The following is a 15,229-nucleotide window of genomic DNA, read 5'->3' on the forward strand; positions in this document are numbered from 1 at the left end:
AATGTGAACGCATTGGAGAGAGTGCAGAAGTGGTTCACAAGAATAGTTCCAGGGATGGGAAACTTCACTTATGAAGATAGATAGGAGAGGCTGGGACTGTTCTCCTTGGAGAGGAGAAGGCTAAGAGGAGATTTGATAGAGGCATTCAAAATCATGAGGGGGCTGGATAGATTAGATAGGGAGAAAGTTTTCCTGCTCATAAAAAGATTGAGAATGAGAGGGCGCAGGCTTAAAGCGATTTGCAGAAGAAGCAAATGTGACGTCAGAAAAAGCTTTTCACATAGCAAGTGGTTCAAGTCTGGAATGCACTGCCCAGAAGCGTGGTGAAGGTGAGTTCAATCAATGCATTCAAGAGGGCATTGGATGATTCTTTGAATAGAAACAATGTGCAAGGGTATAGGTGAAAAAGCAGGAGAATGGCACTAAGTCATAATGCTCATTCGGAGAGCTGGTGCAGACATGATGGGCCGAATGGCCTCCTTCTGCACCATAATGATTCTGAGATTCAGTGAGTTGGCTTTTGCTCTCAAGTCTCTGGAATGGGGTTTGAGTCACAACCCCCTGGCTCTAGAGACAGGGAAACCACCAACTGAACCAAGGGCTGATCTGTTCAAGCTCACTCTTATTTAGGATCCCAGAGAGAAAGGGCAGTGCGGAGAACACTTAGCCAAAACCAAAACCACAGAATTCCACAATGGAAACACCAGCTGTGCAGAAGTGGAACAAGAAACACAACCTGTTTGGAAAGAGAGTTTAACATTTGTTGGTAATCGGGAAGCAACAATGACAATAATTCATGAGCCATCATTGTAACCGTGCGGTGAGTAAGTCATCCAGAGGAAATAAATGGGAGACGGAATGAGGAGCCTTGCCCTTATGCCTGCTGAAATAGCTTTTAGAGAGAACTGTTTCTGCCTAGTTTCAAGTAGCAGCTGGTTTAATATCTGCTCCTATTTGTTGCTAAAGTACTTTTTTTTTAAGTTGATTCTGTTTTACCCCTCGACTCATTTGCAAAAGATCACAGAAATGTGAAGCAGCATTGTAAAAGGAAGATTTTATCGGAAATAAGTGAGTCATTTTCACCTTCAGGGCATTTCAAAGTTAACGTAATTTCATGAATATGTAGTTGCACTGTGAAAAAAAAACACATACCGTATGCAGGGGGTTTGGAAATGGGGATAACAAGGATAGGGTTCAACCTGTGTGGAGGGGACAGAAATGGACTGTCACCAAACAATTAGAAATGTGCTTCGATTTATAAACTCACTGGCTTGTCCTGTTGGAGTTTTGGGGCGCTAATGGTTTGAAAAGCGCTGGTGTTAACTCTACTGACTCATGGGCAGATAGAATCAAAGTATCGGTCCTTCCAATACCTACCAAGCTTCTCACGGTATCACCTCCATCTCCTCTTCCCTGAAACAAGTTTGGCCTTTAGTGAGAAAAGGGAGACTGCAATTAATAATTGACTAATAAGTCACATTTGCAGCAAATGAATCTTCCACAGCTGCACATTTCTCCTATTGACTAGATCGTTATCGGTTAAGAAAAACAAGCAAGTTCTTTTTCCCCAGAGCAGCGTACTGATATATGAAAGCATAAAGAACGATCAGAAAGGAATTGTATGTTCATTACAGCTTTCATGACCTCAGCATTTCCTAACGTGCTCTATAGCCGTTGAGGTACTTTTGAGACGTGTTGCAATGTAGGAGAGGTAGTGCCAATTTGCACACAGCAAACTCCCACAAATAGCAGTGACATAATGTGCAGAATAATCTGCTTTTAAGTATTGGCTGAGGGTGTTAGCCAGGTGATGAAGGACAGAATTGGAGTCTAGTCTTTAAATACTTAGAAATGTTTTTCCATCTCCAAATCCAATAGTCAGTTTCAGTCGGTTTCTATATATTGGAGCACAAGTGAATGCCCAGTTAATGTCCACCTTCTGAACACAATTAAACACACGGTTAATATACAATTTACAGAGGGATAAATACTGCCCTTCACTTTTCCAAAATGGGGATTTTACATCCACCAAAGAGGAGAGACAAGGTCTCAGTCCAACACCAATATGAAAGTCAAATAATGCAGGTGTGCTGGAAATGTGAAATAGAAACAGATGAGGCTAGAAACACTCAGCAGACCTGGCAGCATTTGTGGAGAGAGACACCGAGGCTGGAATTTTACCCCCTCTCTCCCACCCCCACCATGCAAGAGGGGGCCAGCAGGCAGGCAGGGTGTAGAATCCAGTGGGATGTACCGTGTATCGTGCTTGCTGCCTACCAGTTGAAAGCCTCTTTCTGCTGCTGCTGGCATTTGGTAGGGCCCCACGCTCTGCAGCACGGCCACTATGTATACCCTGTCGCCCTGTCTACAGGCTTGTGGGAAGGGACTGTACCTGCTGATCAGAAAACTTCCTGCCCACCTCGATATCTTCCCCTCCTGCCCACCTTGATATCTTCCCCCCTCTGCCAGCCTCAGTATCCCCCCCCCATACCATACCCCACACCTCACCAGGGCCAGCTTGACTAATCCCAGTGAGCCCAACCCTTTCATCAGTTTCTTCTCTGGTCCTCATCACTGGCTTCTGGTTTCAAGAACTGCTCCTGTCCTAGCAATGGCCACCGCTCTCTCTGATTGGCCAGCAGGTCTTGGAGGCGGGGCATCCTGCCTTAGAGGTGCATCAGCCATGACTGACCACCTGAGCCACATGAAATAGGGTTGACTTCCAGGGCAGGTGGAGGTGGGCCTGCACCACCACCCCCCCCAAACTCCACTCCCCCACCCCTGACTTTCCAGCTGGTGGGCAAGGCCTCTACTTCAAACCCTGAGTTGACCGTTCAGGCCAATAATCTTCCATCAGAGCCCACTACAATATCTCATTTGAAAGACAGCATCTCTGACAGTGCAGCACTGCACTCAGTACTGCACTGGAATGTCACACTGGATTTTGTGTCTAAGGCCGTGAAATGGGACTGGACCCCACAGCTTTTCGGAGGTGAGAGTGTTTTGCACTGAGACATCGCTGAAATTTTCATATAGGGCATTAAACTATCCTTCTCCAGTATTGCTCTTGTCTCTTTGTCCCATTTATGCTTTCCAGAATTCTGATAAACCAAACTGCAAAGGTTGCAAATTGTAAAGAGGAGCAGAAAATGCTGTAAACACTGGCAGGGAACTGGGCATCTGAAAAGAAATAGGAAGATTCAGGCCTGAAACATGACCTGTAGATTCGTACGACAAAGGTGAAGGCCATTTGGCCCATAGTGGCCATGCTGGCTCCTTTAAACAGCCATCCAGTTAGTCCCACTCCCTGCTCTTTCCCCATAACCCTGCAAATTTGCCTTTTTAAGGATTTATCCAATTCCCTTTCGGAAGTTGTTACTGAATCTGCTTCCACCGCCCTTTCAGGCGGCACATTCCATATCACAACAACTCGCTGCGTCAAAAAATTCCCTACATCAATCCTTGGTTCCTTTTGCCAATTACCTTAAATCTTTGCCCGCTGGTTGCTCAGCCAAAATTGGACTGAGAAAGCCTTCTTCTTACGCAGTCCCTCGGGGTTCGAGGGTGACTTGCTGCCACACTAAAAATGAGTTCTCAGGTGACTGAAAAGTCCAATGCGTGGCCTACAGTCTCTATTACAGGTGAGGCAGACGGTGGTAGGGGGAATGGGTGGGTGGGGTGGGTGGGGTGCCCTCTCCTTTCGCTGTCGACTCTTGGCTTCAGCTAGCCCTCGGCGATGAGGCTCGAGGTGTTCAGCTCCTTCCTATGATGCTCCCCCTACACTTTGGGCGATCTTGGGCCAGGGATTCCCAGATGTTGGTGGGGATGTTGCACTTTTTCAAGGAGGCTTTGAGGGTGTCCTTGGAGCGTTTCCTCTGTCCTCCTGGTGCTCGCTTGCTGTGTTGAAGGTCTGAGCAGGGCACTTGTTTCAGGGGTCTCGTATCAGGCATGCGGACGATGTGACCCACAACATCGAAAATGATGTCCGGGTAGATGACGAGGTAGGTTTTAAGGACCAGGAGTGAAAGGCAAGAGAGGGAGAGATTTAGGGAGTAAACTCTCCTCTTATTCTTAACTTGCATTCCCTTGTATTTGAACCTTGCCCCCTAAGGCTAAGTGTCACATTCTGTTTGATAACGCTCCTGTGAAGCATCTTTGGAAGTTTTATTATGTTAAAGGCTCTATATAAATGCAAATTGATGTTGTTGTTCGCTATTAAGAACAAATCACGCACCATCCTGACTTGGAAATATATCGGCCGTTCCTTCACTGTCGCTGGGTCAAAATCCTGGAACTCCCTCCCTAACAGCACTGTGGGTGTACCTACACCACAGGGACTGCAGCGGTTCAAGAAGGTGGCTCACCACCACCTTCTCAAGGGGCAATTAGGGATGGGCAATAAATGCTGGCCCAGCCACTGACAACCACGACCCGTGAAAGGATAATATTTTTAACAATTGCCTCCGTCAAATTTGACAATTTCTTCCTTCTTGTGAAAAGTCGCTGTCAAAGTTTTGGAATCTTGAAAAGTTGGCAGGTGTCAGTATGTCCTTTTGGAGTGTGGGAAGAACGAAGGATGGGAAGGTGGCAGGAGGTGGGCCTCTTCCTCATGTAAATTGGATGTTGTAGAAATAGTGTTATGACTAACCAACTTGCATTGAGCTGCAGGGTGTATTAGTATTGGAAGGCATACATTGTGTCAGCTGAATAAATTTGTCTGTTACACTGGGATCATACTGAGTGTATTGGATTTGTTGCTACAAGTCACTAATAGGTGGGATGAAATGGTATTTTTGCACTTTGCAGGGGTTCATTGAGAGGAGAGATGCCAAGATTATACAGATCAGATGGAATACTGCCAGGCTCTGAATAAAGCACTTTCCCCTGCATTAAGCTTGCACACGTCCGCACACGCCTGTGCACACACAAACACGCACACGCACACGCATGCAAGTACACACACGGGACGGGGTTTTCCCCCTCCGTGGGCTGAGTGCGGTGGTGGGCGGGGAAAGCAGCGCTCTCCTCTCCGGACGCAATGGAGAGTTTTCACGCCCGGTTGTCCTCATCTCACCTCATTACGTATGTGTCAGCAGGAAATATGTCGTGTCTCTGTGGGGGGCAGCCTCTGAGCCGCTTAACCCTGCCGTGACCTCAGCAGAACCTGGACTAGAATATAAAAGCAGGGATGTGCTGCTGAGGCTTTATAAGGCTCTGGTCAGACCACATTTAAAATATTGTGAGCAATTTTGGGCCCCGTATCTCAGGAAGGATGTGCTGGCCCTGGAGAGGGTCCAGAGGAGGTTCACGAGAACGATCCCAGGAATGAAAGTCTTAACATTTGAGGAACGTTTGAGGACTCTGGGTCTATACTCGACGGAGTTTAGAAGGATGAGGGGGGATCTGATCGAAACTTACAGAATACTGAAAGGCCTGGATAGAGTGGATGTGGGGAAGTTGTTTCCATTAGTAGGAGAGACTAGGACCCGAGGGCACAGCCTCAGAGTAAAGGGAAGACCTTTTAGAACAGAGATGAGGAGAAACTTCTTTAGCCAGAGAGTGGTGAATCGGTGGAATTAATTGCCACAGAAGGCTGTGGAGGCCAGGTCATTGAGTGTATTTAAGACAGAGATAGATAGGTTCTTGATTGGTAAGGGGATCAAAGGTTACGGGGAGAAGGTGGGAGAATGGGGTTGAGAAACTTATCAGCCATGATTGAATGGCGGAGCAGACTCAATGGGCCGAATGGCCTAATTTCTGCTTCTATATCTTATGGTCTTATGGTCTTATAACCTGATGCCACTTTGGGCACCATATTTGAAGTGCACCCACATTTCTCAATGTCTGCAGCCCACTCCGCACTCACACAGGGCAGGCCTCCTTATCGCCTGCCTTGACTTCGTCCTGCTCACACTCTCTCCAACTGTCTTACACAGGCCAAGATCGCCCATAATAAAAGGGAGAGGTCCTGGGCTGGCGGGGGGAGGGATGCCAGAGATCAAGGCCCTCACTCAGTATGAGGGGAGCACAGTACACCTGGCCGGAGAGGACCGGGACCATTCCTATGGCAACAGTGGGACCGGCAGCACATGCCCAAGGGAGGACCCTGCACCACCTGATCCTTCAGACAGCGAGACTGTGAGTGCAATGTGATGGTTTCCACTTTGCCGCCCCGCATTATGTATCTCTAATCTCTTTCATAGGCATCTCTGCCAGATGGCACACGGATACCAAATGCCAGCCCCTCCTCTACTAACCCTAACCCTAACCCTAACCCTAACCCTAACCCTAACCCTAACCCTAACCCTAACCCTAACCCTAGCCCTAACCCTAACCCTAACCAGATGGCACAGGGATACCAAATGCCAGCCCCTCCTCCTCCAGTCCCCTCAACTCCTTGGATGAGGGTCCTGAGGACACACCAATGGAAGACCCGTCACTGCGCTCACCCAGACCCTCCACCAGCACCGAGACCCGCACCTCAGCTGGACTTAGATCTAGAGCAGGCTCGGGGTCCCAATCTAGAGAGCGCAGCACAGCAGGCAGCGGCAGGGACACCCAAGGTCACTGGGCGGAGGGATGCTGAGTCCAAGTCAGGTGACAAGCCTGTGGACTCAGTCTTAATGCAGATGTTGGAGCAGCAGTGGCAGACACTGGCATATCGGGCAGGGTTGTCAGATACATTCCTCATATTGTAACGTACAATGGAGGAGTCCCTCCGTGTTCAGTCTGCGGTAATAGCGCCGGTATGCCAGTGCACCGAGGTCAACACTGGTAGGATGGTGGCCGCCATGGAGACCTTCATCCAGGGCCTAGGTCCTAAACTGCGCCAGGAGCTGCACTCCCTCACTGTAGGTATTTGTGGAATCTGTCAGTGGCTATCTGAGCAGGGGCCAGGGCCCATCAATCCCATTCCAGGTGCCGCTTCTCCTCAGGGAGTCAGCCAGTGGCCCTTGGGCACCCAAAGGGATGAGGACCAGCAGGTGCCATCCGCCCAGGTGATTCCGCTGATCCCAATCCCATCTTCCTGTGACCCCGTCACATCCAGCTCCATAGGCCGAGGAGGGTGCACCTGCCCCTCAGCAGGAGACCCAAAGCCAGCCAGGACCCTCCAAGCCTCAGCCTTCCAGGGGGTGCCCGCCAAAGTCATCACAGACATCAGGGTGTAGAATTCACCAGGCTGCCTCCACCTCCGCTATGGATGTTGTGGAAGCACCAAGATATAGAGGCAGAGTAAGGAAGGTCAAGAAAAAGTAGGAGCACAATGTTGGCATTGGGCGTCCATCACATGTATACACTTTCCACCTATGTAAATACAATGGCAGCCATTCCACAACTCATCTGGTGCCTGCCTCTGCTGTCTGCTGAGCTGTGTTGTGGTCTATCAGGACTGACACCACGTCCCCTCCCCCACTTATCGCTGATCTTGCATCATGTGCCTCTGGTCCATGTTGTGTGAAGCCACCTTGTCACAGTGTGTGTCCCTTCTCAGTTCTTCTCTGACATCTGTCACCCTCTGATATGTCACCCTCTATGTAAAATGTGCTTGATGAGACATCTTGCTGACAAGAGTTGTGGGTACCAATTATGTTCATTCTTGCCTAGGTAAGGTGGAGGCTCATGTTGTCCCCTGGCTTATCTGCGTTGTGGAAAGCTGAGGGTGTAGTGGTAAAGAGAGATGTAGGTGCACATGGAGGAGGGTAACCTCTTCTTTATCTCCATGTACTCTCTGTCACCCCTGAGTGACTGCAATCTAAAAGGCCATACTCCGAGGCCGTGTGCACTCCTGTTTTGCAACGATGCAGCCAACAGTAAATGCAGCCTCCATTTTCTTCACATTCCCCTCGCTGCTGAATCATTGAAATAAAAATGTAAGTTAGCAGTAGTCTCCAAAGATTCTTTTCTGTCGCTGACTAGTGAGTGACTGTGGGCTTAAGGCTTTGCCTACAGTATAGGCACTTATTAGCCAATGGCCATGGCTATAAACACTCTCGGTGTCACAGTATCCCTCCCCACCCCCACTCCCATTCCCTCTTGCCCCATCTCAGTAGACCTACTGCTATGAGATGGACTAGGCCAGGCACTTGTACGGCCTGAATTTATTCCAGTTTACACATTACTCATTCAGTGGACTGAACGACTACGTACTTGGCAATACACCTGAGGGCAGATGTTCTGTGAGGGCACGAGATTCTTTTTGGGTGGGGGGTCCTGGGATTCCCAGCTCTGAACCTGGGAGCTAAGAGATCCTGAGGTGGTGTTTCCAAAAGGATTCCCCTGCTTGTCCAGGTGCCCACTTGTTTTCGAATTTGGAATACACTTCCTGATAGAATAGTCAACCAAGATTCAATAGTGGCCTTTAAAAGGGAATTGGATAAATAGTCGAAGCAGAAAAACTTGCAGGAAAGGGCAGGAGAGTGGAGCTACCTGGATGTCCCTTCGAAAGAGCTGGCTTTGACACAGTGGGTTGAATGGCCTCCTTCTGTGCTTAATATTTTATGATTATGTGATTCTATGAAGCCGTACACGATGGTTCAAATGGATATCAAAGATCTCTTGGCAGTGTATGAAGTGCAGTGAGCGCTCCCGGACTCTTGGCCAGGATCCTTCCTTCTATCAACACAGATTTCCTAGCCTGTCACCTCAGTGTTGTCCCTGGCACCTTGATGTGCATAAAAAAAATACCTCCTGTGCTCCCCTCTATCAGACAGATAAGGTATTTCATCGTGTCTATAAATTTCTGAGATATGTGTTGAAGGGTTCCATGAAGGCAATTGTTTATGTTAATCTTGTCTTACACAATGTAAATCTTCCACCAAAATCGCAGTACCTGGCCAGTCTGTTAGTGGGATCTTGCTGTGCACAACGGGGCTCCGACGATAACAACAACCGTCGATGTGTTTATGAAGCTTTACGGGGTTTGTCCTGGACGTGGCAGATAGATACACAAGGTGGTCTTTTTCTTATTGCGCGATAGGAACAGCACAGTTTAAGCAAAAGAAGGTTCAATGGCCAAAGGAATTAACGCAAAATATCTCAATTGCTCATTTCAAAAGAAAAGCTGTGCCTGCCTGCCCTGGCCTGGGGCAGCCCCTCCCAGCTGGTGTCAGTAGAGGTGGAGGGCGAGGGGTGCGGAGACCAAGCTTTCCTCTGGGTTTTGTGACCGGTTCCGGGAGGCTCATGGGGCAAGGAGGCAGAGGAAGATGGTGCCGGCTCTCCGAGGTTTTGCTTCAGAATTCAGCTCTTAGCTGCTTGTTTTCTTTTGTCTCCTCAAAGTTACTTTCTATCTGCTTAAAATGTTTGGTGCAAGGGGAATAAAGAGTCACCCAACTGCAAACCTTCATGCATTCATTCTGCTTTTTCTTGCGTTACAGGCCAGTCTCCCAATCTTTCCCATGTGTGGAATAAAGTTTTCCACGCAATTTTTGATTCCAGATTGTTTTTTTTTGCCCTCCCAGTTCAGCCTCCCTGCCTTGCCAACCCTTGACCCCCAACCTCTGACCCCTGAAGCCAGACCCCCCCCCCTCTTTCAAAGGTTACAGGGCTCCAGGGTTCTACAAAGAACAGCCCTGTTGGCACCTCACTAAGGCTGTCAATCTTCCTCTGTGAATATGAAGCCTCACAGGAGCATTATGAAGCAAAATTTGATTCCGAGCCGCATGAAGAAATATTAGGGCAGATGCTTTGTTAAAGTTTTAGGGAGTGCCCTAATGGAGGAAAGAGAAATAGAGAGGCAGAGAGTTTTAGTGGGAGAATTCCAGAGGTAAAGCCTACCTGGCTGAAGCCAACATTGGAACGTCATAACAAGTAGAGGATGGATAAGAATTGAAAGAATGCAAAGCTTTTGGAAGGTAGTAGAGCTGGAGGAGGTCACAGAGGTAGGAATGGGGCAAGTCCATGGAGAGATTTGAACGCTATGTTGGGAATTTTAAACACAGGTTATTGGTGGAATATAGGCCAGTGAGCACAAATCAGAGGACTTGGTATGGATTGGAATATGGTCATCAAAATTTCAATTTACCATATGAGAGCCGAATTAACATCAAATAGATGTTCTAGTTTTCATGTGACACATCAAGGTACATATAGCTCCATCTTAGCAGCAGAATTATACATTAGCAATCACTTGGTAGTACATGAATCTTGCTGAAAAGGGAGACATGTTGCTGAATTTTTTTGTCTTACACTCATCAGGACAAATGCAAGAATGCCAATATTCAAACAATCGCAACAAGTGATACTACAGGAGAAAAGGATGCTGATTGGTTGTCAAGTCGTCTATCATTGGCTGAGGCATTTCCATGGAGAAAGCATGGAGAACTATAGGCTCCCCTAGTTCCTGAGTAACTCAAAAAAACGTGCAAGGATGGAGCTTATTCCTCTTGTTTGCAGAGAGTGGGTTCCTGCACATGAAATTTGGATTCTTGCATTTGTCCTGATGAGTGCAAGACAGAAAGCGTCAGCAACATATTTCTCTTATCAGCAATATTCAAATTATATATTACATGTCACATGGTTATAATACTCTTATCATAATACACTGCATCCTCTGATGTACTAAAGGTTTCCTCTAGCAATAGCAGAAAATCACATGAGGCAACCCAGAGTTAATTCTATACATACATAGCTGCACCAAATCTGATCCACGGCAAATACCACCGTCTGGATAACACCCATAGCCAGATGCAGCCCACTTTCTTAAAAAAATGCGTTATTTTTAAAAAATGAGTTAAAAGAAAAGACAAAAAAGATCTCAATGAATATTGAATCTTTCCAGTGTGTAATGCAAACTGGAAAACCAGCCTTTGTGGAGCCTCAATTCAGGCCTTTCTCAACTCAGTTGCCAAATAAATAAATATAAAAAAAGTTTCACTCCTTATTTGAAGACATCAAAGTGGAAGTTGATGAGCTGATATAGGGGTCACCATTGCTGAGCTGTGTGAAAGTCCTGTGACGTTTTTTTTTCAGTTTAAAGAGCTCCTAGGCTCTTTCATGAGTTCAAAGAAGAAGATAACTCACTGAGCTGTCCGGCTTAAGTGGAATTGCGAATGTAGCCTTTCGGGATATCCCTCTAGGACTCTTAAAATAGACTAAATGCCAAGTTTTCAAGGGTCAGACATAAGAAACCATAGATTTTGAATTGAAATACTTCTCTAAGATTGGCAGCTACGCAGTTAAGGTGGCATCTCTGTTAAAGTGGCATCAACGTATATTGCCACATTTCGGAGGGATGCCCTGTTTGATCCTCCTACCTCTGTTGAATCTCTCCTGCAATATCCCATGAGAGGACGGAATGGGCTAATCTTATTGTGTCCCCATTCGGCATCCCATGCACAGCTTCTTGTTATAGTTGTAGCTCTCTCATCTCTGGGTCAGATGGATATGAGTTCAAGCCGGGCTCTAGGGACTTTGGCACAAAACCTAAGCTGACACTCCGGGGAGTGTGGAGGGAGTGCTGCACTGATGACAGCGTTGTCTTTTGGATGCGACATTAACTCATAGCTTCGTCTGTCCTCTCAGGTGAGCATAAAAGACCCCATGGTACCCTTTCAAAGAAAAACAGGGGGATGCTCACGGGTTCCCTGGCTTATACTTATCCCTCAACAAGAATCTAAAAGAATCCAGGTTATCTGGTAATTATCGTATTGCTGCTTATGGGAACTTGCTGGCACAAATTGGCTCTTGTGTTTCCTATGTTATAACAGTGACTACACTTCAAAATGTGCTTTAGAAAATGGCTGGAAAGCACTTCTGAGGTCATGAAAGGCACTGCATACGTTTCTTACATTCGCACAATCCTGTCAAGTGGAAGACGGGTGTGGCTTGGGTGAAGTCCATCAAAAGGAAAAGGAAAATGGACATCTAGAGAGACAAAAAAAACCTTTATTTGCCACTTTTCTCTTCAAATTCTCTCCTGAATACACCACTCTAGCTGAGATAGGGCTCTATGATGCCATTTCCTTCAAGTAAAACATGATATGAGGAAACTTTTCATCTGTGAGTGAGAGCAATCTAAAGATCAATCTGCTAAAGTAATGGGCTCAAACAGGTCAAGTCTTGCAATGTTGGGCTAGACAATGCCACTGAGTGTTAATCTACTTCATCTAGGGGGCCAACAACTCTAGGTGTTTTTTTGAAGCACATAAAAATATTAGAGGGTTTGGCAGGGTAGAAGCAATCACTAGGTATAACTATCATTAGAGAAAAAGTACTAGGGAAACTAATGGGGCTAAAGGCCGATAAGTCTCCTGGACCTGATGGGTTGCATCCTAGGATATTAAAGGAAGTAGTTACAGAGATAGTGGATGCGTTGGTAGTAATCTTCCAAGGATCCTTAGATTCTGGAAAAGCCCCAGAGGGTTGGAGAATGGCTAATGTAACACCCTTATTCAAAAAGAGAGAGAGAGAGAAAGACAAAAAAAAAAAGTAACTATATGCCAGTTAGCTTAACATCTGCCATTAGGGAAATGTTGAAGTCAATTATAAAGAACGAAAGAGCAGAGCATTTAGAAATACATAATCTAATCAAACAGACTAAGCATGGTTTCATGAAGGGGAAATCATGCCTAACAAATTTATTAGAATTCTTTGAGGAGGTAAAAAGCAGGATAGATAAAGGGGAACCAGTAGACGTAATATATTTGGATTTCCAAAAGGCGTTCGATAAGGTACCGCACAAAAGGCTACTTAATGAGATAGGAGTCCACGGTGTTGGGGTAGTATATTAGCATGGATACAGGACTGGCTAACTAATAGAAGACAGAGAGTTGGGATAAGAGGGGTATTTTCGGGATGGCAACCTGTAACTAGTGGAGTGCCACAGGGATCAGTGCTGGGGCCACAATTATTTACAATATTAATGACTTACATGAGGGAAGTGAATGTACTATCACCAAGTTTGCAGATGACACAAAAATTGGTGGAAAGGAAAGTGGTGAGGATGACACAAGGAGTCTACAGGAGGATATAGACAGGTTAAGCGAGTGGGCAAAAACTTGGCAGATGGAATATAATATGGGAAAATGTGAGTTTATGCACTTTGGCAGGAAGAATAGAGGAGCTGAATACTATTTAAATGGAGAAAGACTGCAGAAAGCTGCAGCACAGAGGGATTTGGGAGTCCTTGTGCATGAACCCCAAAAAGCAAACATACAAGTTCAACAGGTAATAGGGAAGGAAAATGGAATGTTGGTCTTTATTTCAAAGGGAATGGAGTATAAAAATAGGGAAGTCTTGCTAAAACTATACAAGGCATGAGTTAGACCACACCTAGAATATTGTGAACAATTATGCCCCCCCTATCTAAGGAAAGGTATACTGGCATTGGAGGCAGTCCAGAGAAGGTTCATTAGGCTGATCCTGGGTATGGAGGGATTTTCTTATGAGGAGAGGCTGAGTAGTTTGGGCCTGTATTCATTGGAGTTTAGAAGAATGAGAGGCAACCTTATTGAAACATATAAGATTCTGCTGAGAGGTTGTTTCCCCTTGTGGAAGAGTCTAGGACCGGAGGGCATAATCTCAGAGTAAGGGGGCGCCCATTTAAAATAGAGGTGAGGAGGAGTTTCTTCTCACAGAGGGTAGTCAATCTGTGGAATTCTTTATGGTAGAGGGCTGCAGAGGCTGGCGATAAGTATATTCAAGGCTGAGATAGACAGATTTTTAATCAGTGAGGGAATCAAGCGTTATGAGGAAAAGGCAGGAAAGTGGAGTTGAGGATTATCAGATCAGCCATGATCTCATTGAATAGTGGAGCAGACTCGATGGGCCGAATGGCCTATGCTCCTATGTCTTATGGTTGTATAAGCTGAGAGGCTAGCTCCCCTAGATAGAAAGAACTAGGGCTATAGGCTCAAGGTAAAGGATTGGCCGCTTAGGACTGAGATGAAGAGAAATTTGTTTGTCAGAGGGTATTGTGATTCTCTGGAATTTCCTCACCCAGGGGGCTGAGATGCTCAGTTGACGACTATATCCAAGGCTGACATTGTTAGGTTTCTGAACGCTAAGGAAATCAAAGGGATCAGGTGGGAAAATGGAGTTGATGTCAAAGTTCATCCATCATCTTGTTATGATGGAGCAGGCATATGGTCTCCTACTGCATGGACGTCTACAGTTCTTACAAGACAACTCAATATTGAATATTTGTCAACAGAGTTGAGAATCTTTTAAAATCCATGTGAGTTTATGAGACAAAGCTCTTAAAGAGTGCTGATTGCAACAAAAAAGCATGCAGTACAGATTTTCCACCACTTGATGTGGCTAACAGTTTTAGAAAACCAACATTATTGATTCCTTACAATATGAGATGGTTACTCGCATTGAAGGTCTTATCTAAGAATTCTATACCATTCAGCAGGATACAGAAGAAAACACAACGTACATCGACAACGCATTGGCCCGGATTTTAAGGTAGGAATAACAGTGAGACTCACTGTTATTCTGCAGTAAATTGGAGAATAACTTCCTGCATCTGTACATGCTTAGTTAAACATGGAAATCAGTATGCTGCTGTCGGACTTACCCTGCTGCTGCTACATCTGTATCTCAGCGAGAGACTCGACTTTCAGAAACATGAAGGGGGTGAAGCTGATGCACTTAACAACTAACTACCCACTAAACACACCAGGAAACGTTAGGGCTTGTCCATTCAATTGTGAGTGAATTTGTAATGGCATGATAAGCCTTAATTGGTGCAAAACTACCTCTCCAGAAGTGGAAATTAATTGTATGGGTATGGAGTCTCATTCTTACAGAATTTTAGAGATTTTTTTTTTAACTTTTGCTTTCTCTTTTATCTCTCTTTCTTAATCCCTTTTCTTTCTTCACTATAGGGGAGGCGAGATGGCAGTGGTATTGTCACGGGACTAGTAATCCAGAACCCCAGGGTGATGCTCTGGGGACCCGGGTTCGAATCCCACCACGGCAGGTGGTGAAATTTGAATTCAACAAAAATCTGGGATTAAAAGTCTGATGATGACCCTGAAACCATTGCCGATTGTCGTAAAAACCCATCTGGTTCACTAATGTCACTTTAGGGAAGGAAATCTACTGTCCTTACCTGGCCTACATGTGACTCCAGGCCCACAGCAATGTGGTTGACTCTTAAATGCCCCCTGAACAAGGGCAATTAGGGGTGGGCAATAAATGCTGGCCTAGCCAGTGACGCCCACATCCCACGAATTAATTTAAAAAAACTATATCTCATTTTTTATACATGACTTGGCATTGAATT

Source organism: Cetorhinus maximus, chromosome 10 (genome assembly GCF_964194155.1).
Source record: "Cetorhinus maximus chromosome 10, sCetMax3.hap1.1, whole genome shotgun sequence".
Taxonomy (NCBI): domain Eukaryota; kingdom Metazoa; phylum Chordata; class Chondrichthyes; order Lamniformes; family Cetorhinidae; genus Cetorhinus; species Cetorhinus maximus.